Genomic DNA, 25,729 nt, shown 5'->3' on the forward strand with positions numbered 1-25,729 from the left:
TGCATTCATTTTTACTTTGCAGGGGTTTTGTTTGTTTGTTGTGTGTGAGACTTTTTTCCCTCCTCTTTAAGGGAGAGGAGGGTTATTGGTCTAAATCCAGAAAACGTTGGGTGTATATGGCTCTCTTGCTCCCTCGCTAAACTCCCTCAAAAAACTCCCCTGTTTACTGCTCCTGGTCTCTACAGCTCCTCTGGTTGCTTACAAGCTGGCTTTTTAAACCCCTGCTCTCCCTGAGTTAGCCCTGCCCCCTCATCAAGTGATCCTAAAGAGATTAGTGATCAAAGTATTGAGGGATAAACTCTCATTAAGAAGCTCTCAGCCTTGCCTAGCTGACCACTAGTCTCAACCCAGAGCCGCCACCCCATCCACCAAACAGACCACACTATAAAACTTCAAGCAAGTAGGCACACTGACAAGTGAGTAGACACAAAACAACAAACAGACACCAAACTCAACCCAAGAGTCACATAATTGCTCCTCCTTCACCTGGAGAACTCCCTCACAAAACTCCTCTATTTGCTGCTCCTGGTCGCTAGCGCTGGATCTTCAGTTTCTGGATTCTAATTCCTCCGTTTTTGGGGTTCTTGGCTGGATATATTTTAGAGGGGCCTGATTTTCAGACAGTGCTCAGCACCCACCCACCCTCTGATAATCAGGGCACTTTCAGGTGCCTCAAGTTTGGTATCTAAAAAATGAAGCACCCAAAAATCACTGACCTGTCCGAAGTTTGGTGGAAGGGGATGAGCAGACCCCCTGAGGTCTGCTATACAGACTCCAATTGGCATTAAATAGCATTAAGATATAATGAGAGGTCTTTTAATGTCACCATGGAACAAACTGTAAGCTTTTAAAATTACAGCCAGGAAAGAATTAAAGAAGTCAACAGATTGCTAGATAGCGTAACTATAAAACTATAAAAGCAGAATAACTTCCAAGATTGTCATAAAACCATCATCAAGTCACCTAGTTAGCCCACAATGGAAATGAGTCATATGATAATACAAGGGACATAAACAGGAATTTTAGACAAAGGTCCCAGTCCTGCAGTGAGTGTTCTCTATACATTGGGCTTACAGGATCAATTCCAAATTCAGAACAGGGCAGAGAACTCAAACGCTCAATGCTTGAACGGAAGTAGGGGTTAATCCAGTGGGCTCCTCACACACACCCCTTTCTTAGCTGGTCACACCTGCTGGTTCCAATCAATAAATGCATTAAATTTTAAATGGAAAATGACAAGGTGGATTTAGATGGGGAGCAAAGTATCACTCCTCCCTCCCAAACCGATTCAAACACTAATGGATGAAATAGGATGGAAACTGGCTTCAGTTTAAAGGAGCAGAGTGAATCACAGGGACAGAACATTTGAAAAGGAATGTATTTTCATGTAAACTTTCATGGTTGCATCTCTCATAACTGGACATGAGGAAAGATGTTAACAAACAGAAGAGTAAGAAAAACATGGAAAAGGAATCAAATTACAAAACCCATCTTTCCCAAGCCATCAGAGAGAACATTTTCTGCAACTCTAAATTACAGAGAGCCAGCCAGACTCAAGATACAAGTTTGTAACTCAAACACACACACACACAGAAGTTTTGATGGTTGTGCTGCAAGCAGAAGACTGAATCCTGGCATTTGCTCCACTTGGAGGCAGAGTGCTCTGGGGAGGGTTTCCAAATAAGGGATTAAGTTCTGATGTCACTGGGAGTTTTGCAACTAACTTCAAAGGCAACAGGATTTCACCCTGGAAATCTAAGTCCGGCCCAAAGGTGAAGGCCCAGCTTGCCCACAAGTTCCTCTGGGAGGAGAAGAAAACCTCAGAACACACTCCTGAGCATGCAAGGATCTAGAAAATATAAGCAGAATGGATAATGACAGTGAAAAGTTAAAAAGCCTTTAACTTAACATTTCAACCTTTTAGCGCCATTATATACCGACATATGGCGACAATAAATATTTGGTCTGAACCTCATTACATTTTAGAATAAATGGTCAGATAATTACAAAAAGTTTAAAATTTTGATCAAATACGGGAGGAAAAAGCTTTGAAATATTTAGTGAATTTCTCACGCGTTTTTAACTCGTTCTTCATTTTACAGAAGTACAGAATCTGTGTGTCTAGCCTCCAAACCAACTCTGAGAAGACACCTACAGTGACGTAAAATACACAGATATGCTCAGATCTTTAGGTCCAAACAAGTTGCATTCAATGTATAACCACAGGAAGAGAGAAGAACCAATGGCTGACCAACTTTGCATTTCCCCAATCCTACAGGTGACAAGGGGGCTTATTTCAGCCTCTGGCTGAAGTTAGGGCTGTGCTAACAGCCCACTAGAGTTACTCCACTTGCCTAGGTTCACTTGTGTGCAAAGCACTCTGTCCACACCCCCTCCCACTCAAGACAGGCTCCCTGCCGTACACCAGCAAAGCCTCAGATTGAGGTGTAGAGCCAGCTATGCTGACTCTATGGTAGCCAGTGATTCCTCACATGCAAGGGAAGTTCCTAGCTGCCAAGGAGCAGCACAAACATGATGGATGGACTAAGGATCTGGGCCATGATTTTTTTTCTTGTTTCACTTTGATTCAGCTAAGACCACAGCCCCCTCTGCTCCCCTGGATATGAATTCCTGGACACACTGGGTGCTTTGTCCATTTGCTGAAATTGGTGCCAGCCCTGTGAGCAGCCAGCAGCGAAGTCAGCCAAGTACATTTACTTCCTGCTTTTTGGTAGAGAAAGCAGATGGGAATAAGTGAGACATACTTTCAGTCCCAGTGAAGGGCAACAAAAAGGTTAATGCATCATTGCTGTGCTCCCATGTCCCTGAGGCTGAGATGCTGTCTCAGGATTAAATAAATGCTGGGGCAGAACTCATCCTTTGTGGGGCTTGGCTAGAAGCTCCACCTCTGGTGGAGGATAGCTGGTCATATTATTGCGACATAGTTGCGGCAGCCTTTTCCCATAAAACCTTAGTGGATGTACCATGTGGCAATACATACAAAAGGAGGGCCAGATCCTCTGCGGGTATAAACTGGTGCAGCATCACTGAAGTCAGTAATGCTGTGCTGATTTAGACCAACAAAGTATTTGTCCCACAAAGAGGGCAGGCAGATATGGGGGTTCTGCTGGTACGTATCTGTGCATGTAACTCAAGTCATTTAATTCCATACCTCACTATCCATCCAGGTGCACAGTCTTCGCAGGTGCAGAGTGCATTTGTGTCATGCACTTGTTGCTCCTTGCTTAAAAAAGATAGTTCAGAAACTCACCAGTACTTTTAAAGGTAATATCTAGCTATATAGGCAATACAAATTCCAAAAAGTGATTAATCCTAGCCTCACTCAGAAACACTCCTGTTCCAGGCAGGAGTCAAAAAATTGCTCAAAACAGCAGCAAAATCACAGCATATGGCCAACTGGACAACTTTATTTCACTTCAAAGGAATATTAAGTAAAACACGCTGAGGTTTATTTTCCTCGTTACACTCATAAATCCCCATTAATGCTAATGGCTTCACAAAAATTCAGAAGCACTACAAACACAAAGAAGAAAGCAAAACTGACCACCAATAGGCAAAAGCACCTGCACTTTAATCTAAAACAAGGCCTGTGTGTGTGTATATCTATCTATCTATCTATCTATATATATTCTTTTAAACCAGGCAAGCAGCATGCAATAATGCAAACACAGATTTTGACAACTAATATAAAATCTGAAATTCATTAAAAAATAGTAAAATGGGAGACCAGAAATTCAATGCTGGTATTAGTTTGTCACCTTTACAGGAGATCAGAAAACTGGCTCTTAAAGTTAAAAAAAAATTGATTCAATTTTTCTAAGAAAACCATTTCCTACCATCTTTGAAAACAAGAATGCCTACAGTGATCTGATTGGATTTATTCTGATTGTTTTGGCTCAGCTCCTTCACCCTCCTCAGCTGGGTGGCTAAATGTTAGTCTAACCACTAGGTTCTCTTATTAACCTTCCACTCTGTGTTTCCAATTTTAGACAGGAGCAAAACTACCTTTCAGCAAATTTCACGTATTCTTAGTTAAACCTGAAATCTCACCTCAGAAGCATGTTCACAAATATGATGCTGGACTACAGCTGACGGATAGGATAGTATGCAATTAATATATTAGGGTTAGGCCTTTACTAGCTGAGATGGCATTTCTTCATCTATTAGAGGGTTATTCCAGCAGCAGTTAGAAAGACACCATAAAAGATCATCAGATGTAGCCCAAACAGAGAAGTGGAGACATGATTATACTAATATGGGGAGAAATACTGAAAGGATTACGTACAGACACAACTAGTGGCAACATATGAAACATTTGCTCTTATGTAGTAGTACTAGGACTGACCGATATCTTTTATTTAGGATGTTTCCCTACGTGATTAGATCACATACTCTTGAAATCAGGCTAGTGGTGTGTCAAACAATCCACTCAAACCGTGCATGCACATACTCAAAATCAGCCAATGATCAAGTTAGATTTGCATTCCTGAACCAGCCATGTCTCATTTGAATTTTATTCATGCCTACAAACATTTAATTAAAGCTGGATACTAACTAGTTTGTAGTGTATGGATCTCCACAGACATTCTGCACTTGATGTTCACTTGGCGTCTTTCCAATCTGACTCACATTCAACAGAAAGGCCACCTGGAGCAAGTCACATGATATTTTCTAACATGGCTGCCAAGCCCTACTTGAGCAAACCAATCAAAGATGAACCTTGCCAATAAGTTTGCAATTATAATTTCACATGGGAAAAATCAGATTTGATAGAAATTAAATATTTTCTAACTTCATGACTTGAAATCTGTCATCACACAAGACACCAACTTTGCTAGCAAAAATTGTACAAAGTCACAGAGCTCTAATCTGTACCACACCTTGTGCAGTAGTATTTGGCCATCAGTGTGACATCATCATATGCACATAAGCTGTATGTAGCAGAGGGCAAAGATGCATACACAAAGGGGAGAGGGAAGACAGAAAAACCAACATGGCAAAGTAACCATTTTTGTTACAGTGAAGTTACCATTAATATTTTTGCTATTGAATTTTGCATGGTTTTGTCATCTTGGTAAAACACAGACACCCTGGATAATCCACAGGAGCTACGCTATCTAAAATTATTCAGTGCACCAAGACTGCCTGCCTATGCACTGGTCATAAAAAGGGCACTAGGGAAGCAAAGAGGAACCACTGGAAAAAGGGGCCAGCAGCACTGAAGAAATGTAGTCCTGATATAGGCCTATGCTACTGCACTGCCCAAAGCAGTAGGCTCAAACTCAGTGTAAGCCTTGTAGCTACTGAAAACTGACATTATCCACATCCAAGGGTCAGCCTAACATTAATTAAAGCTTCACACTTATGGCACTGCACAAATATTTCAGCGTAAGCCTCTCCAAAAAAAAAATCCAAAGGAACAATATGCAAATAGGTTATTTTCAAATATAAATAAATTCACATCAGAACTCCCTACAACCTTATATTTATTGGTTATTACTTAATTTGTTTCAGTAAACAAATTAAAATAACTTCTCTAATCATTTCATATTTAAACCAAACATATAACTTCTATGTTTCTTTTAATTTTCTATGTTTGAAAAAAAAATCACATTATAAATCAAGATTGAAATCTTGGCCCCACTAAAGTCAATGCAAGTTGTGCCATTGACTTCAGTAGAGCCAGGATTTGACCTCAAGTTTTTCCTCTTGTTGGCAGGAAAGTTGCATGATGAGATGCTTCTTTTACTGACTCTTCCTCTCCACGTTGTGCTGTCTTGGCCTACTTCTTACACTGATAAGATCATTCTGAAGAAACCCAGGGCTTAGTTGTTTGGCTGATGACCATAGTTTGTTATTTTAGCGACTCCTTTTACCAAGGTTTTTATCCCTCTTATTTCAGCTTTGTTTGACCTCTGTAGACAGTCTCACTGCCTCTCTCTCTTTGCATGCTGTTGTAATGTTTGAATACAAATATAGTACTTCTAAACCAGATGCACCACTGCAACTGTTGCTTACTACAGGCGAAAAAAGCAAGGACACAGAGTAAACAAAACAATGAATGGGACAGAGATGGTAGATCAGGAGGCTCTATTCATCCTTTCTCATAACACACAAACAAGGGGACAGTCAATGAAACTGAAAGTTGTTAAACAAATAAAAGGAAAGACTTGACACAAAGACACAAAATTAGCTGGTGGAAATCATTGCCACAACACAGCAATGAAGCTAAGAGTTTAGCAGGGTTCAAAAAGGGATTATGCATGTATTGGATAACAAGAATATCCAGAGTTAGAACAGTAAACACGAACCTAGAGTAACAAGAATTTTGGAAGGAATATAAATCCTCTTGCTTCAGGATTTAAGACAACCTCTAACTATTTGGAATTAGGAGGAAGCTCAGGGGTAGATTATTCCCCAACTCCCTACTTTAGGGCTTTTTTCACCTCTCTCTGAAACATCTGGTCCTAGCCTCTTTTGGAAACAGAATACTGGACTAGATGGACCAGTGATCTAAACGGAGCATGGTAGTTCCCATGCGGTTCTATTCTCATGAAGCTACTTTCTGAATTTAGTAAATGGATATGGGAGATGGAACAGTTGCTCTCATGAACTCAAGACTATGTAATAGCCTCATCTGCAATACACAAGATCCAAAACCTTGACAATTGAATTCTTGTGTACACAGCAGCAGTTCAAACATCCACATACTGTCTAACTAACATGCATCAACCCTACTTTGGCAGGACCACTTCTTGGAGGCGAGAAGGTATTTTATTATCCTTGTCCAGACAGTCTTTAGTCTTCCCTACTCAGACTGCAAGCACGGTTGAAAACGTGGTTTTTAGGATATGGACTTTCATTGCTCTAGGACCTGGACTGAGTCCATCAAATTATTTTACGAAGCCTGCCAAATAGTCTTCCGATGCTAATAACTTTCAGACATTACTGACCTGGGCCAAACTGGAACTAGTCAGCTGGAGGTCACAAACTCTGCATCCCATTATCAAATCTCTGAGCCATCCAACCCCGCCCCCCACACTTATTTATCTAAGAACATGTTCACAACTGTTAGCCATTTGACGTTCTATTTATGTTTGACGTAAAACTAGTAGTTATATTTACATCAAGTCGATTTCAGTGACTTCTGATGTTATTTTCAGTGGGCAAACCAGTTAACTCATGTGACCATGAAGTTCATCACTAAGTGGTCTGCCTCTCTATTCTGACTGGTGAATAAAACTTCAGAGAAAGAATAGTAGAATTAACTTCCATAACTTGAGAAATTGAAACAGAAACTCACTGCATGTGAAAATTCCTAAGAGTCAAATAAATGACCTCCAAAAGGCCATTTGCTTGGCTTGGCTAGGTGGAGAAAATACTGTTAACTACTTCTGCAAAGGATGAACATTTAATCCCATTTCAAACAATCTTTGTATTCAAAATTACATCCTACCTATTTTGATACATATATGAATTTATCATATGAGACTGTATTTCTGCAACTCCCATCTCATTACTAAGTTCACCCCAGCCTTGTAGCATGCACCTCACTATATCACTCAAATCTCAGCTTGACATTAGTGCTAAACAATATTCATTAAGAGCGTCACCAAAGTGCAACATGTTAGTAAATCAAACCCTCAATGCTCTATTTTACAAATTTCATGGGCCACTAGGGATAATTAAAAGGGCAATTATATAAAGTTTGGTGCAGTTTTGAGAATCAAATGACATTTTCTGCTTTAAAGCACTTGATTATCTGGTCTTTTTCTATTAAGACCATCTTTTGTACTTTTATGGTCAAACAGTACAAACAAACAATAACTGCTCTTTAAGAGGCTTCAATTATTTCTCTCTCTTTTTGGTCAATCACTGCTCATTTCTGTAAATTATATTCTGAGACAGCAAATGGAAAAAAATTAGACTTTTTAAAGTGGCTGATTAATATAAAATGATACTGAGCTTCAGATGTTGCTTAAACTGCAGCTCTGTACAAAAATGGCATTGCTTTGGGTGTTTACAGTGCCCGAGTGCTGTTTGGTTTGTCACTGTGTTTAACCACCACTCTAAAGCTAGCAAAGTACATTACTGGTAGTAACAGCTCATGAAAAATACAGCAAAGAAACTGCTAGTGGCAGAAGCATTTAACTTTCTTGTTAGCAGCCTCCCCCATGTGGCACTTTAGCACTAGCAAGTTGTTTATTATGTTCTGTGCCAGGCAAAACTGATTAAATGGGGCTCTTAAGAATCAAAGCGTTATAAATTCATGGAAATACAGCAAGCAATAAATTCCATGGAATTAAAAGCTTACTAGTGCTATTAGCATTTCAGGGTGTTTGCATTGTTAATACTGATGTACAAAAATGATGTTCCTATAAGACAAGTTAACCCAATACAAGACATGCATTAGCTGTAATATATTTATACAATGTCCTCATTACTTGCAGCTTTTTCCCCCCAACCTGAAATACTCAATGTTTTAAAGGAAAATCTAAAACAAATCCGTGGTCCAGAGGACAAAGATTTACATTCCCTTTGAAATAAAAATCAGAAATATTGTACATGAACCATAATACCTTTATTATTATGTGAAACAGGGGGACTTGAACATCCCAAAGCATGAAACACAGGGGCAAATCTATAAGGGGGAAAGGCAAGGTTACTTCGCGCTCACAAAAGACTCAAACCTATTTTGCACCAACTTGGTGCTGATTTAACAATTTAATGGGTAAGCCCAATGCACAGAAATATTAATACTAAAAAAAAGAAAAAGGCTGTTCTAGTCTGAACTGGCGGTCAGTAAATCTGACAATACCCCCCTCCAAAGAGTCACAGTTTTACTCCTGGAATTTTTACTCTGGGTCTTAGTATCATCATTCCATTTACAGGACTCTGATGGCAGATGACTAACTTCTGTATCATTACCTTAGGGCTATGCACACAACACTGGAGCAACACTGGTTTTAGTTCTTCCCTTCTGCCGATCTGTTTTTAGAAGACTGGTACCTTGTAGCGAGCATTCCTTTCAAGCAGAAAGTTTGGTAAAGAGGCCTCACAAGAGGGTGGCGGGGCAAACAAAAGGGGAAGAGCAGAACATACTTTCCAAAATGTAGGGAAAAAATAGGCCTTGCAATTTTTTGGTTAGCAGATAACATTCTGCACTTATATTGCACTTTTCTGAGGATCTCAAAGCACTTTGCAAACATTGTCCCACAATGCCCCTAAGAAAGAAAGCAAATGTTATCTCTCTCCTACAGAGAATGTTATCAAACCACAGGAATTACTACTACTGTTAGTACTTGTTAAAAGACAACGATATGCTGAGCACATATAGAAGTAAAGACATCATCTGCACCAAAGAGCTCAGGTTTTATGAAACTCGGCTCAAGTCACACAAGCGAACCAGTGGCAGAGCTAGAAAAAGAATTCAAAACTCCCGACTCCCAGGCTCATGCTCTAACTACTACTTGACATTCCCCAGAGAATCAAACAGCAAAACAAAACAAAACAGAAGAGTAGGTTTTAAAACACTCAGAGGCATACTGTCCTTTTGATGTATGCATGTCCTGGCAGTTACACTTCAGTATCAAGAGAAATACCCCAGCTATTGGCAGAGATTTAGTCCTTTAATCTGAAAATTTAAATCTCTCTCTCTCACACACACACAAAGGAATATTTATAGCTGAGGGATCTACATGCAAAAACTATCAGCCCACCAGGGTATGTGCATCTGATGCACTTGGGGTTCTATTTGCAGTGCTGAGAAACACCAGGAAGCAGGCATGGACGGACTTGTAGAGCACGTGGGGGAGCCCTGATCCCAAGAAGCAAAAGCTAAGGCAGTGTCAGAAGTGCTTCAAACCCATAGACAGGGCTTTCTGGGAAGCTCACTAAAGTGATAAACACGTTGGAATGCCTTTATTATATGATTGCTATCATTAGGTAAGAAGGGTGAGAGAAGAGACAGTAGAAAGGGGGTGGAGGGATATGTGGAAGGGCAGAGTAGGGGAGAAATACTTTTCATAATATGTTAAAAATAAATGCCTCAAAATAACAAGGAGTTAACCATTTGAGTGTGTTTCTTGGTACCAAATTTCACAGAGAAGATGGCTCCTGCACTTAGCTATGGCGAGCATGTCAGATGCCCCAGGTTGGGAGGGACCGAGACAACTGGCCCCTGATCATAGAATAGCAGCATGATCAGATGTGCTGTGTCAGAGCTGCTCCTACGGCCAATACTAAACATGCGACAAGACTTTCCCTATTTTTTAAAAGAAATAAGGACACTCACAGCCAAAAGGCAGCAATAGGATATTGTTGATATCAAAATGTAAACAAGCCTAGGGAAGAAAACACACAATAAATCAGGGGAGCACATGTTTGTCAATACCTCTGCTCAACAGTGCATTTCTCTGAGCCAAAAGTTTTCTGCTGGACACCCATATTAGTCAGAATCCCAAAGTGTCCAGCATCAAGCCTAACAGAATTCATGCTCCAGAGATGAAAGCACGAATGACTGGCTTCATGATGAAGTGACCAGTAATACTGCTATTCTCAGAGAGGGCAGGGGCTATGTTCTGTTTACATATATTCCCATGCAGCTGGACCTTTGCTGCTACCCTTACTCAAAGACAGGCTCCTACAATGGCGTAATACAAATGTCACCACACCAAACCACATTATAAATCTGCCAAACTGGGAACCACAACATTTGGGTTTAGTGTGACAAACTGAATCAAGGCTGGTTCAAGTAAGTTCAAACCAAACCATTTATCAGCTGCCTTCTAGGCTTCCCATGCCAAGTGCACTGGGAGAGAGACTGGGGGCAACCAGAGAATGGGGAGAAGGTTTACCTGGAATTTTTAAACCTTAGAAAATACATAGAGAAATTATTGCAAAGTGATGTACTGATCCCAACTTATGGAAGGATGGTGTTGCATTTGACCTAGGTATCATGAGTATATAGCACTTTTGCCTTGATGATTACTGACACACCCTTTAAATGCAATATTTGCATGTGAGGCAGTATGACTTTAGGAACTAAGCAGTCTGGTAGCCAGGAACTCCTAAGGATACATCCTGCCTCTGCTGGCCTTGGGCATGTCACTCATCTCTCCGTGTCAATTTGCCCACCTGTAAAATGGGTACAATAACCCATATTTACCTTCTTCAAACAGATGTAATTATTACTTGCAAAGCAGATACTGTAATGCACACTACACAATTGAAGTATTACTATTATATTATTGTGATTTTCATAAAGTGATGCTGAAAAATAAGTCATAATAATACTCCTAAATTAACACTTTCCTTACATTAATTCCAACGATTTATAAAGTATGATGTTGGAAACTTTCAGTATAAACTCAGCAATGTATGAATCCTTTCTCTATGGCAATGATCAAGAGCTTTTAAAGATAACTAAGTTGCATAAATGCTAAGAGTTTTATTTTAACCCCTCTAATTTAGCATATCAGGCTCAAGGTTGGATAGTACCAGTATATACACTCCCCACCTATTGTGAAGAATTAAAACCACAACAATTTAAAGACAGTGTCATCCTAGATTATCAGCACTGATTGAATTTAATTCATTTTGTGGTTTTAGCTCACCCCAGAGGGCTGCGTAAAATTTCAAAATGCTATAAAATACTATGAAAAAGTTGGAAAACAATTTTGAAATTTCACTTTCACAGGTTCATAACTGACCCATTTCTCATTTTGCAAAATTCTGTGACTTTTAGAAATCAAATGTTTGAGCTAAACAGTTACCGAATAGCAAGAACATTTTCTAGAATAATTTCAAATCAAATTTAAGCCAAAATACTGATAAAAAGATAATGACAAATTTCACTAGGAAAAAAAACAAAAAAAACCCCCAAAACACTTATTTCAAAACAAGCCAACCGTTTTTCCATTATTTGTTTTGTTTCCTAAGGCTACGTCTATTCGTCCAGCTAAGGATGCGTCTCCCCTGCACGTGTGCACCTCCTCCTATTAGCTCTCATTGAGCTAGTGCAAGTCTAAATAGCAGCATAGCTGCGGTAGCTCAGGAAGTGGCAGAAGAGACATGGCTGAGCCAGGCTGGTTTGTACTCAGCACTGCTCAGCCATCCCTTTACTGCCTCCACCATGGCTGTCACAGCCACACTGCTATTTATACTGGGCACTAGGCTGATGAGAGCTCGCATGAGCATGCATACAGGAGCAGGGCAACCACATCCCTTGCTTATAGTGTAGACAGAGTCTAAAAGAGGCCTTCCTCGCCCCCCGCTCCCCAACAAACAACTTTTTGTTCAAAATTTTTTGAATAATTACCATACCACGGTTTGCAAGTTTTTACTATTAGCTTTTGAGGTGACAGTGGGTTGTAGAATAGGATTATTAAAACCCTTTTTTCTAGGGTTGACAGGAAAAATATGTTGAGTCTGCACAACAGACAAAGGAGCTGTGTACTGTGTAAATAAGTAACTGCAGCATTTTCAGCACACGTGCTGTTTATGTGACCCCACCTTCCCTCTGAAGCATCACAAACAGCTTATCTAAGCTTAGTTGGAGGCCTTTTTAGTTTTATAGACCACTGATCCCATAGTTTTTTGTGGCACCAAGCACACAATACAGTAGTGGACTAAGTCGTCATAATCCGAATCAATCCGGAGGGAAACTTCAATGCATGCTGCCAATACAGATGAAATAATTTAGCTCTTTTAAATTTGTATCAGGCAGATAATAGCCTCAAAATTGTCAGGTTAAGAAGTTTATTTTAGTTAAAGATAAAGATTTAGCATTTTTCTGTCAAATGCCATATAAATAAATAAATAAATAAATATTATTCAGGAAATACATCTTGAAGTTTCAATTTTTTTGTGGCTGTGGAAGTCTCCTATGGATGCTGCCATTTTCCTGCCAAGTGGCAGGAGGTTTACAAAATTAGAACAGGAAAAACTCATTCAGCATGGAAACCAATGGGAAAAGCTATGGATTGTGAAGACTAATTAAAAACATGTATTTCTAATGTATTCTATTGTTAGATGGCATTCAGGAATTTCAACTGAAAACAGACAGCATGCACCTCTGTAGATAATCGTCAGAGAGAAAAGCGAACACATTTCCTCCCTTAGGAAGGGGGAGTGTAATTCCAGTCTCTCTCTTTTCAGCCTGGCACTCTGAGATCACTGCTGGAATCTAGGCTGGTGATGAGCTCAGACTGCAGGCTGGTGGGTAGAGAAGTCAAACAACGGAGCTGAAGAAGTAGGGAAAGGGCAATAGCAGCGATTAGAGACACACCATTTCTCAGGGTCAGAGGAGACAGCAAAGTTGTGTAACTTCATCCAAAATTCCTATAAATTGTCTCACTCTTTAAAAAAGTCAATAAAAACAAAACACCATCACCTGAAAACCTGTCTACCCTACCTCTAGTTCAAGCTCTTAAATGAAATGAGCACTCAAAATATAGCACTGAGTGTGCCATCAGCTCTAACAGCAAAAATGTCCAACTTCTTGTCTGTAAGCAAGAAAATGGCAGCCTGCACAGAATAGGTGATTTTTATTTCTCTCTCCCCTCTGTCCCCCCGCCCAAACACATACATTTTGTTCAAGAAAGAGCTTGTATGTGTTTTGATAAAAGTGTCATTCATTCTGAAATTTTAGCATATAAAACATTCGTTTTTCTTGGAAAAAAAACTACACAGTAAGGGTTGACCAGATTGAACATAAGAACAGCCACACAAGGTCAGACCAATGGGCCATCTAGCCCAGTACTGTCTTCCAACAGTGGCCAAGGCTAGGTACTTCAGAGGGAATGAACTAAACAGGCAATCTTTGAGTGATCCATCCCGTCGCGCATTCCCGTTTCTGGCAAACAGAGGCTAGGGACACCATCCCTGCCCATCCTGGCTAATAGCCATTGCGGGACCTATCCTCCACGAATTTATCTAGATCTTTTTTGAACCCTGTTGTAGTCTTGGCCTTCACAACATCTTCTAGCAAAGAGTTCCTCTGGCGAGTTCCCAATTCCCATATTTTAAAGGCCCGTGGACAAATTCCCTGGTGGTGTAAGTATACACAGTTCTATTGGTACCAGATGCAAAACAGAAGCCCTGACACACTGTGGTCTTCTACTACCCCAGCTGTTGTGAGCCCTGGCCTGTCAGGGCAGAGGCCTCCAATACCTACCCTCTGAGATTTGGCAGGTAGGGAAAAAAACTGACTTTCATATGAGCTGATGTGGATGAGTGTTTGGAAACCAGGTTTAATGGCACATAGCAGAGCTGTCTGTTTCAGGACACTATGTTGGGCATCATCACAAGAGGGATGAGCATTATCTGTGGAGTTACTAAGCTTAATATGCAATGGTTAAGGATGCTGTAAAGTTCCACATCGTTAAACATGGAGATTGAGAAGTCCGCCTGATTAGCCTGCAGACCTTGCCAGGGATGATCTGCAATTGCAGACCTCAAACTCCACAGGCAATCTGCATGTAACCTGAACATTTAGTAGCTTTTCTGAATAGGTACTATTCCCAGAGCATACAAACTCCAGGTAGTGTTACCATGAAGCTCTGTTCTTTAAGCCAAAACTACTTGGCTTAAGAAGCTTATAAACTTCACCAGTTATGTCCATGGTGAGTGTAATATCCTTGAATCAACTCTATTTATTTTACAAAACTAGAAGCTATACCATGTGTTTTTGTGACATTTCTAAGTTGCTTGAACTAGACAACTTAACTAAAAGACCTTACAAACTAGTGCACAGGATAAACCTACAGAATTTGTAATCCCATTGGAGCAATTCTATAAAAGCTATTGGGGTTTTTATAAACTCTGCAAAGTATTCATGGGGCGCTCAGAGATTCGAGTCTTTTACGGAATACATTCAAAATTAATTCCCCATACATATCCTAGACCTTGAAGGACAAATGACCAAAATAAATTCAGCAGCTCCTGGCCAAGTCATTTTTGAGCACCCAACTTTCAAAAAGAGAAAAAATAATGAGGCCAGATTCTGCTCTCAGGTGCACCAATGCAAATCAGAATAATTCCTTTAGCTTCAAAACACTTTGTCCAATTAATATCAAACTTTCCTTCAAAGTCTTACTCTGAGAGGATAAATGATTTTTTGAGACTGTTAAAGGAAAATCAATAGCAGACTTGTGGAATCTCACTCATGGTCTTACCCTATCTGTCTCATATAACTGACTTTGCAGACATACTTACCATTCTTACAACTTCTGTAAGACCTCTCACAGGGCTTATAATGTTCTCCAAACCAGAGCTCTCAGGGGTTCAAAATGTTCTTAACAAGCAAGTCCAAAATCAACCACCTACGCTCCTTTTAAAAAAAACAACCACCACCAACCAAGTACTCCTGGGCACCAGATTTCATTGAAATGTAAAACCAATTTGCGATTTCTGGGCCCATCAGTTTTTCAGATACATCTTCCAAAAGAACATATCTGGATACTTTTCAAAACTGCAAAATCCACCGAATATTTTTAAGCCCTCCAAATCAAAAACATATTGTCTATTTACAGGAGTCAAACCGAAACAAAGAACAGCAGCAGCACCACAAAATCCCCTAGCAGAAGAATAAGCACAAGACATTTTATACGAAAAGAACTTTGCAAGTGAGAGAGGGATCAGATAGGTACACCCAAAAAAAAAAAAAAAGTCTTACCACCTAACCCATTGATTTATTTATAGGATTTGTACTATAGTGTTTTCCATTTTCAAAGACTGTTACCAATATTATCGAATTACCAATATTGCCTACACGTGAAAATTCCACTGCTGGAGCTGTTCTATTATCAGAAGCTACTGTACCTGTGCACATAATTCCCCCCTCCCCATAAGTGGGATAAACTAATCCTCAACATCCCGCGAATTAGGTACAACAGATAAAGATTCATACTATTGAAGTAGAAAGAGTAAAAACAGAGAATCCTCTAACCTTTTTAAAAAGGGCGTGTAGGAGGGCTGAGGAGGAGGAAGGCAGCCAATTTCTCTTTTGAAAAAAAAAAAACTGATAAAAACAACTCACCAAATTTCAGCCAGAACAGATTCTGGAGACCAAATTATAAACTGATTATATTAATGATTTGTAATGGAAATGACGCCAGAGCCTTAGTTACAAATGTTCAAATGTTTGTGCTCCCAAAATAAAAAAGTAAACAGTGAGCTCAAAGTCAAATGACTATTTTGAGCAATTACGAAGAATTTGTACAAAGCACACTGAAAAAAAAAATACATGGGCATGAGAGGTGAGACACTCCCAACTTACAATTCACAGGTTTACAGGGAGGAATCCTTCCCAATTTAACATCCTGGATGTGGTGACTGAAGCTTCGGCCATTAAAGGTAGAGAAATATGCCTTCACGTGTGGGAATCACAAATGTGGACAGGCAACCAGTGCCAAAGAAGTATTTTTTTAAAATGCCTTGGCTTTAATAGCTTGCAAATGAAGAGGGTGGTATTGTAACGACCACTGACGTCACGGATGTTGTAATGTTGCCACTGTAACATAACACTGCTACAATAAGCTAAAATAAATATGCCGGGAAGACATGCCTTGGTGTAAGGCAAAAGGCCACTCTGTCATTAAGAGGCGACCAAAGTGTGCCATACCTGACAAAATCTGGTTTCTGCAGTCATTTCCCGATCCAACTCAGGACCTTACTGCACAAAAGTGGGTACTGCACTGCATTCTTGGAGACAGGCTCCAATTTTTATAGTAGGGGTGCTGAAAGCCACTGAACAAAACTGTAAACTCTCTATATGATGGAAACCACTTCAAGCCAGGGGGTGCTGCTGCACCCTTAACACTGCTAATTCCAGCACCTTTGCGTAAGTGGTGTACCCAGTACCCATGTCCACCACAGAGCAACGAATGGCATGAGGGGTTAAAGAGAGTCCAACAGCCTCCGATGAAGGAGTAAGAATGTGCTCCAACTTTTCGTCCATGGACTTTTTTATTTTTCCCCAACTCTGTTTCCCAAGCCAGGTGGGCTTGCTAGGGGGCAGGTCTACACTTAAAAACACTGCGTCGGAGCAACTGCACCATTACAGCACTTAAGTAAAGACACTCCTACATTGACGGGAGAGTTTCTCCTGTCTGCATAGTTCATCCACCTCCCTCAGAGGCAGTCGCTACGTTAGCAAGAGAAGCTCTCCCATCAACATAGCGTTGTCTACTGTGGGGGAGAGGGGGAAAGAGACTAGGTCAGTATAACTACTTTGCTGAGGGTGTGGGTTTTTCACATCCCTGAGCAACGTAGTTATAAAGATATAGGTCTAGAGCAGTGGTTCCCAAACTTGCTCCGCCGCTTGTGCAGGGAAAGCCCCTGGCGGGCCAGGCCGCTTTGTTTACCTGCCACGTCCACAGGTTCGGCCGATCGCGGCTCCCAGTGGCCGTGGTTCGCCGCTCCAGGCCCATGGGAGCTGCTGGAAGCGGCAGCCAGTACGTCCCTCGGCACGCGCCGCTTCCAGCAGCTCCCATTGGCCAATCATCTTTCTGGATTTTTGATACATGCAACCACCTCTGATCACTGCAAATAATTTGAACCAATGATGAGCCCATCAAAGAGTATGCATTTCAGTCTTAACCTAGATACTGAAAAGTAACAGTGTGGCTAAAGATCAGAATAATAGTTTCTCAATCTAGAGGCACATGCTAACCACCAAGCCACGACGCTTCATTGTGTGGTTAATATTATAGATTTGAAATGGGATGATGGTAAATTGTAAGCATGGAGTAATACAAGCCACCACCTGGTAGATACTTGATAAGGGCTTAAATAAAATACATTAGAGAAGTGGAAGAAAGACTGTAGAATTAAATAAAGAACTCACTAAATCTTGCTCACTTTGTTCACTTGAGTAGCCCTGTTGAAGCCAAGAATGATTTTGCCCAAGAACAAAACATAGGAGGATTAGAACCTGTTACTTATTATCCTAAAAACGGAGAGACATGTTTTCCTACTAGACCACTTGCAACATTATTATATATAGCAGTAGTTTTCAACCTGTGGTCCACGGACCACCGGGGGTCCACAGACTATGTCTAAGATTTCCAAAGGGGTCCGCTCCTCCATTTGAAAATTTTTAAGGGCCCACAAATGAGAAAAATGTTGAAAACCGCTGATATATAGAGTAGTGGGGAGTGGGGTGGGCAAGGCCAAAAGTATGCAAACAAAACATGTTCTCACAGTTCTCCTGAGATCATTAATGCCAGCAGATAATAGTTTAGAGAGAACAACTCTGACAAATCTTTGAAGTCTTCAGTACAGCATTCCAACAGCTCATGCTAATGAGATTTGTTCAAAAACTTTTCCAAAATGCCTTCATTTATTTTATTAATCTTCCTGATCAAATGGCTTCAGAAAAATCACAGTTCTACCCATTTCTAGACTAAACTCCTTATGAAACTAGGTATAGATTTAAATTAGTATTTTGTTGTCAGAGGAGTGCACTGAGTCTGAGTTTGTCCATCCCACAACATGCAGATGTAACATAGCTTCTGTAACTATAGATTATAGAGATTCAGATAAACACTCTGAATTCCGCAGCATCTTTCATCTGAGGATCTCAAGTGCTTTACAATTACTAAATCTCACAATACGTCTAATGACATCAAGCAGGAGGTTGGTACACCCCATTTTAGGGATGGGCACACAAACCAGTCAAATTACTTCACCAAAGTCGCACAGTGAGCTAGCAGCAAATTTGAGACTAAAATCCAGGAGTACTAAATGCAAGTTTCCTGTGCTAACCACTAAAACGCACTGTTTTCCGACTTTTCACATTAAGCAGTATAGTGTATATAGGCACCAATCCCAAAAGTGGCCATCCTAGCACTGTGTATGTAAAAGAGAATCACTGGGAGGCTTTGTCATGTAATGATCAGAGCAAAATCACTGGGAATCAGGACTCCTGGCTTCTATTTTCAGCTCTCCCACTGGATTTTCAGCCTGACCGTAGTCACTTGACTTCTCTGCTTACTCATCGGTATACTCCTCGGTTTACTCATTTATAAATTGGTATGTACTAATACACTTATTCACTCACTCACTCTCTCTCACACATACGTGCACCCAGGGGTATTGTATCATTGCTGTTTCATAGTGAGATCCTTGAATGAAAGAAGCTAAGCACTAAAGGGAAGAATTACTCTTATAAATTCTAATATTTTTACTATCAAAGCCATCACTGGCCCCTATTGTTCTGTGCATAGGTCTCTCCCTGGCTGTGCAGCAGGTGGGAGCAGCCACTTCCATAACAGCCTATCCCCTTCCTACATTCCCACTGGGGGATTGGGGAGCCACACACAAGAAAGGGGAGAGCCAGGTCCATGAGTGTACTTGGCACATCATGTCCCCAAACCTGTAGCAACAAGGAGCAACCTTCTCAAAGTTAGCATATTTTGAGGCTGTCTTAAGTTTTGCATAGAGCCCTGATTATGGGAGCTCTGCAGACAGCTGCCAGCAGGGGAAACCAGAAGAGGGATGTATGGAAGTGTCACTGTGCCATGCCTTTGTTACATATTCGGTCAGGGAGTGGCTCTTCCCTGACCAAACAAGCTGGTGGGAACTCTAAGAGAGAAATCTCTGGCGTCCTACATGGGTTATTTTCCATAAAGAAAAATGGTGTGGCCTATTTTATCATGCAGTGGAGAGAAAAACCTTTTGGCTCATCTTTATGTCACACTTAAGGGGACAGAAAAAAAGTAGAGCAGCATTTACTTGTTCCGCCCTGTAGAGAAAAAATATAAGAGCACGAACTGAGCTCAGACCCAAAGATTAATTTGTTGATTGTCTCACTGGATCCTGAATTACAAGCAGCTACAGTTTTGTTATCAATATTTAATCACCATTTAACTCCGCCATGCATTAAGAGTTGAAATTTTAAACTAAGTGTAACTTTGCAAAATCCTTTTGTGTTGATTTTTTCTCGTTAGGGGTTTTCTAAAGGATACTATCTCTTCTATCTTGAAAGTCTGCATGTACCTTTTGTTATCAATAATGTACAACTTTAGTAACATGTTTTTGTACTTTCCAATTTTGCAGCATGCAAGCTATCCCTGACTTACAATGCCCACTGAATTTGTTTGATTACCAAAAATGCCTTTACGTAACATTTAAACAAATGACTAATGCAAAAAAACTAACATTATTGAGCATATTTCTCTATAAATACATTTCCCTCCTCCCCTTATGGAAAAAAAATCAATATTTTAATTCTGATTCTCACTTTGAAGAAAACTGACTCTGGTTTGTAAAGCAATTTAATTAGACATTATGATTAACAATGTTAAATAAAGGAGAATACAAACATCTGAATGCTGAAGGTTTAACCATCAAAACCCCTTACTATGTTTATTCAGTTATTTTTGTCACTGTGCATTCTTCAGAGCTCACACAAAAAATACTTGGAGCTAAAAAATCTACTGCATCACCCTTGTCCTCTCATCCGACTTTGTATGCCTGAGACCAGATTTCCATGCAGTTCTGGGAAGCAGAGGACCATACAACTGTTGCTGAAGAAGTGAAGAGCATTGCTTTGTGAATGCACTGAGCCACTTTATCTACTAACACAGAAGATGGGATTCACCTGAAATTCAGTTATCAAGCAGTTGAGCTCAATTTCAAATCAACCAAACCCTTAACCCTTCTTATCTCAGTGACACCACTCTAATTAGGACTCCGTTACCATTTCCATTATGAACTCCTTTTACCATGGTTTATTATCTTTGCAGCGTCGACTCCCACCACGCTGAAACTCGATCTGCAGCTTCTCAGCCCAGGGTGTCAATTGTTTTGTATTTATTTTATATTTGGTAAAAAGAGAGACCAGTTTTGCCGTCACTGAAATCACCGTGTAAAGTCATGCCATTGGCGTCAATGGGAGCCGGACAGGATCCATAATTGGCCACGGAAACAAGTCTTGGCATTTCAGAACAACTCTGCATGCTGTTAAATTGCGTGTTCTGCCGTGCATTTTGGCAACATCACCTTCTCATGATCGGTCCACCACTGCGGCGGGCTGGTCCCTGGATTGGGAATAGGTTGACACCAGCCATTGCTGCAGGGGCCGCATGCGGAGCCTTGCGTGGAGGACCACATATGTGCAAGCTGCCATGCGGCCTAGCTGGTGCAGGCACACCCTGGTCGTTGTCAGGGGAAACACGGACACTTCCGCAATAAGGTCTATCAGGGCCTGAAACCTGACCAATGGTAGGAACGCTGTCGCCCGGGTCAAGTCGAGCACGGCCCCAATGAATTCTATCCTTTGAACTGGAACTCACATGGACTTTTTGCGGTTGACCAGGAGTCCCAAGGAGCAGCACATGGCTTGTAGTACAGGAATGTTGTGTTGGACCTGAGCCTTGTAGTTGCCTTTGACCAGCCAATTGTCAAGGGAGGGGTAAATCTGGATACCCTGACGCCTGAGGTAGGCTGTAACTACCTCCATGCACTTGGTAAATACCCTTGGTGCTGCAGGCGGGCCAAACTGAAAGACTGCAAACTGGTAGTGGGATGAACTAACTGTAAAACGGAGAAAGCGTCTGTGTCCTGGGAAGATCTCTATGTGAAAGTATGCGTCTTTCAGGTAGAGGACAGAATACCAGTCTCCCGGATCCAGGGAGGGGATAATGGAGGCCAGAGAGACCATGAGAAACTTTAGCTTCCTTAGGTAGCTATTGAGGTCTAAAAGGTCCAGGATGGGACGCAGCCCATCCTTGGCTTTTGGGATCAGAAAATACCAAGAACAGAAACCTTTGTTCCGGTAAGGAGGCGGGACCTCCTCCACCCTCTCCAGCTGTAAGAGCCCCTGAACCTCCTGTTCGAGAACAGAAGGGTCCCTGAAGCTGATGAAGGCTCACCTCTGTATTCAGGCTTCCAGGCAAGGAACAGGGTGGGTTGCATCATTCGACATGAGCTGAAGCCCAACTTCCTGACAGGGGAGATGAGCTGCCCAGCGCAGGTCTTAGCTCGCCCCCAGCCCTGTCCTTCCCCTTGCGGGGAGTAGGAGACCATCCTCCACCGGCTTTCAACTTCTTGGCCAGGGCCATGGATGGGGATCAGTGCTGGCTTGTCGGCGTGTGGCACTATACACTGATGCAGTGGTGCTGGGTGCCGAGTTGGTCCTTTGCTCTAGGACCAGAGCGAGTGCTGACTCCATCAGGAGCGCTTGGAGTCTGAACTCAAGCTCTTAGTCCTAGGTTCAAAGGACTTGCAAATTTGACACTTATCACTTATGTGCCCTTCACCAAGGCACCTGAGATAGCTACTATGTGGATTGCTCACTGGCATGGGCCATTTACAGTAATCAGAGGGCTTAAAGCCTGGGGACCAGGGCATGCCTCGTCCCCTAGCTAAGTCCCCGATGGGACTAACAAAACTCTAAACTACTGCTAAAGGCTAACTAACTCAACTACTAACTATGTACACTAACTTTACAAGAACTTTAGTTCGTACAAACGAAGCCTAAGCAATGCTAGTAAGAGCAGCGAACGGTCCGTGCACCGTCACTGGCAGCAAGAAGGAACTGAGGGTGGGGGGAGTCGGCCCATGTGGGGGCCACTCCAGAGGACACCAGAGCCACTCCCCTACGGATACTGTTGAGGGAAAAACTTCCGGCACTGGTGCATGTGGCGAGCACACACACCTAATGTGGAACAGACATGAGCAAGCACTCGAAGAAGTGGTAGATTCTCCAAGATGTCTTCAAATCAAGTCTAGATGCTTTTCTGGAAGATGTGTAACAAGCTGCGCTTTAGTCAAAACACAAGTTACTGGGCTTAATACCTGGGGGAACTGGATTAAATGTAATCATCTGTGATATACAGGAGGTCAGACTAGATCATCTAATGGTCCCTTCTGGCCTTATACATTACGATTCTGACTCATCGAAGCTACTCAGTATTACATGATGCATGCAAGAGGACAAGCCCAAGCATGTGTTGTATCATAGCTACCGTAACACAAAGTATCCTTGCTTTTGCAGAGATGTAGGTCAGAAACTTCAGGTTAGTTTAAAACATTGTTTTGTACTGCAAATAGTATTCCTAAACTCACGTATATCATGTAATAGGATGTCCACATATTGCAGCATTAAGCTCTTCTTTACAAGCATACGGTAAAGCATGAGGGGGTCTGATGTATCCCAGTGTGCAAAGTTTTTCGTTATGCATCAGGCCAATTTAAATCAAACCAAAAGGAGAAACAAAACAGCTATATGCCTTGGACTGTGATCTTATCAGGGCAGGGTCTGTCCCTTCTCGAATGTCTGAAAAATACCTAAGACATCCGAGGCACCCCTTAAGCAAACAATAATAATATCCACATTCCAAGGAAAGGCATACCGTGTTGCTGACATAAACCACAGGAACAGCCATAGATTGCAATATTCACTTGAACTCCATGAATTTCATCCTGTCTGAATAGATTTTTTTTTGGCAACAAAGAGCTAAAGAACCCATTATCCATAAATCTATTTTAAGTTGAAACAGAAGAGAATGCGTTGAGATTTTTTTCCTTAACATGTTTTTTTAAAAAATAAATAAATAAAATAGCTCTAATTCTTTGATATATTTAATCATTCTGTAAAATTCTAAATTTAAAATGAAATCATCATTTTATATTCAAAGAAGGTCAAGAGAACAGCACTGACATCACAGTGAACGGCAGCCACTGCTTAACGGTTACATCAGTGTCGCTTGTTGCTATGGTGCTTAACCGACTATTAATTTCTGAAAGAAGGTGATTATAAAGCAGCCATATGAACCTCAGTCAGATGACACCACTTCAATACCAAACACTGACATGCGTTACTCCTGTCTTCTGCAAGTTAATTTTATGAATCACTACTTTTGTGATGTTAATATTCCTTTCTAACTTTAAACTTACAAAAGTCAACAAAAAGAAAGGCAAGGAGTTAAGGTAGAAGTGAAGGATTTTCATATTTTTTTAAAGAAAGAATGCTTTCAGGGAGCTGATTTGTTTTGTTTTCTTTTAGATATGCCCCAAAAGACCAAAAAGCATGCATTTTAACTGTTACAAGGATAAGTAGTAGTAACTAGATTAAGAGCCAAATTCTGCTCTTACGCTGCTGTGTTAGCCCAAATCAAAGCAGCCATAATGCCAATTTGACCATCCCTTGGGATTCATCTTATATAAATGGAGTCTTCAGCTGGCTAGGAGACAATAGCATCTCTGACACCACTCAGTGCGGAAGGAGTGGGGCATCTTTGAGAGAGAGGGTATGACATGATCCCCAGCTGCAGGGAGAGCCAGTTGGATAATAGACAGCCAACATAAATTAGAGAAGACTGCTCTCATTTAGACTGAGGACAAGATTGGTGGCCAAATGGCCCCAGAGGCAGCTGGACGTGAGCCAAAAGGGCCACCTTTGTGCTTCTTTCCCTAAGTTTCAACAGAGGGTCTAACTCATTGGTTTAGTTGGGAGATGAACACGGTTTAAGTTAGGGCAGAATATGGTTAGAAAAGTGTGTTAGAGCCCAATCCTACAGTCCTTACTCACGCAAGCATTCCCATTTAAATCCAGGGGCTACTTCCGCAAGTAAGAAATATGCATGGGTTTTGCAGGATTGGGCCCATATATAGGCAGGTCAGTCTATACAAACTAAGTGCAAAATGGTATTTGTATTTACCTACTTTAGTTGCTTCTGCAAAGCAATCTTCAGTTCCAGCCACCCAAAAAGGTCACTCTTCTTACCCTGGAGACAAAGAGGATACCACAATGTCATTGGCAGATCAGTGCTAGCGACAACATCTGAAGCATTTTCATTGTTACCACATTAGCAAGTACAAACATAAATAAAACAACAAATGAATTCAATTGTGTTTAATGGTGAATGACTTTCAGAGAGAGTTAATAAAAACAATAAAGTCACAGGACTGCTGCTTATCAGTACCAGCCAGCGTGAGGCTCTTCGGTTCAACAAGAACAATGTGGCGTTTGGGGGGAGGGAAGGGGGGCAGAGGAAAAAAATCCCTGAAGATGAGACACCTTTGTTCTCTACCATAAACTTTCTTAATCTTGATGTCTATCAATTTAGTTTCACTTTGAATAATATATGACTCACGTCCTTTGTTTCAGAACGCAGACTTGCTTGAATAGGTCTCTGCTTAGTTAATTTGTGTGTGTGTGTTTGTGTGTGTGTGTGTTTGTAACCCCTGTAATTCTATTTATGTTCTCTCTGTCGTCCTCCCCCCGCCCCCTTTCCAAAAGATACAGCCCTGGAGGAGATGCATCTGTCATGCTTAATTCAGAAAGTAGTTTACTGGTATTTGGGGTGTTCAGGTCCTCTTTTTACACCAAGTGCACAGGGTTAATAAGAAAAATGGGTGTCAGTAAAAAATAGAGTAGAAAGGAAGAACAGCAAGTGTGTTACAACCTATATCGCTGCATCTTGTGTACTCTCTCTTATGCAAAACACTATGTAATCCTTTAAGAAACATGACAATCTGCCACTTTCTGTTCACGTAATTGGGATCAACATATGGTAGAAGAGAAAAGAAAAACATTTGTTTATTAATTTAGATCAAGTTACTAACAGTGTTTAGAATTAATTCCATGTCAATTGACCAAAAGCATTAATAGAATAAAACTATAACATAATTTAACTGAAATGTTGATCTTCTAAACAGTGTGCAGAAGTACACGTAATATCTAATGTTAATTCATTAG

The 25,729-nt window shown here is 41.0% G+C and overlaps 1 protein-coding gene across 15 annotated transcripts in view; it reads right to left on the reverse strand.

The window, feature by feature from the left end:
- Window positions 1-25,729, reverse strand: part of FOXP1 (forkhead box P1) — a 494,548-nt gene that overhangs the window by 259,416 nt on the left and 209,403 nt on the right. For 13 of the 15 annotated variants that reach the window (XM_073351104.2, XM_073351110.2, XM_073351094.2 and 10 more), the window contains one exon: window positions 24,694-24,755. The gene's annotated coding sequence lies outside the window, so the exon portion shown is untranslated. Of the gene's footprint in view, window positions 1-24,689; window positions 24,756-25,729 lie in introns of all 15 variants that reach the window. The other 2 variants (XM_073351096.2, XM_073351093.2) reach the window with 1 other exon arrangement.

This window comes from Lepidochelys kempii, chromosome 7 (assembly GCF_965140285.1).
Source record: "Lepidochelys kempii isolate rLepKem1 chromosome 7, rLepKem1.hap1, whole genome shotgun sequence".
Lineage (NCBI taxonomy): Eukaryota > Metazoa > Chordata > Testudines > Cheloniidae > Lepidochelys > Lepidochelys kempii.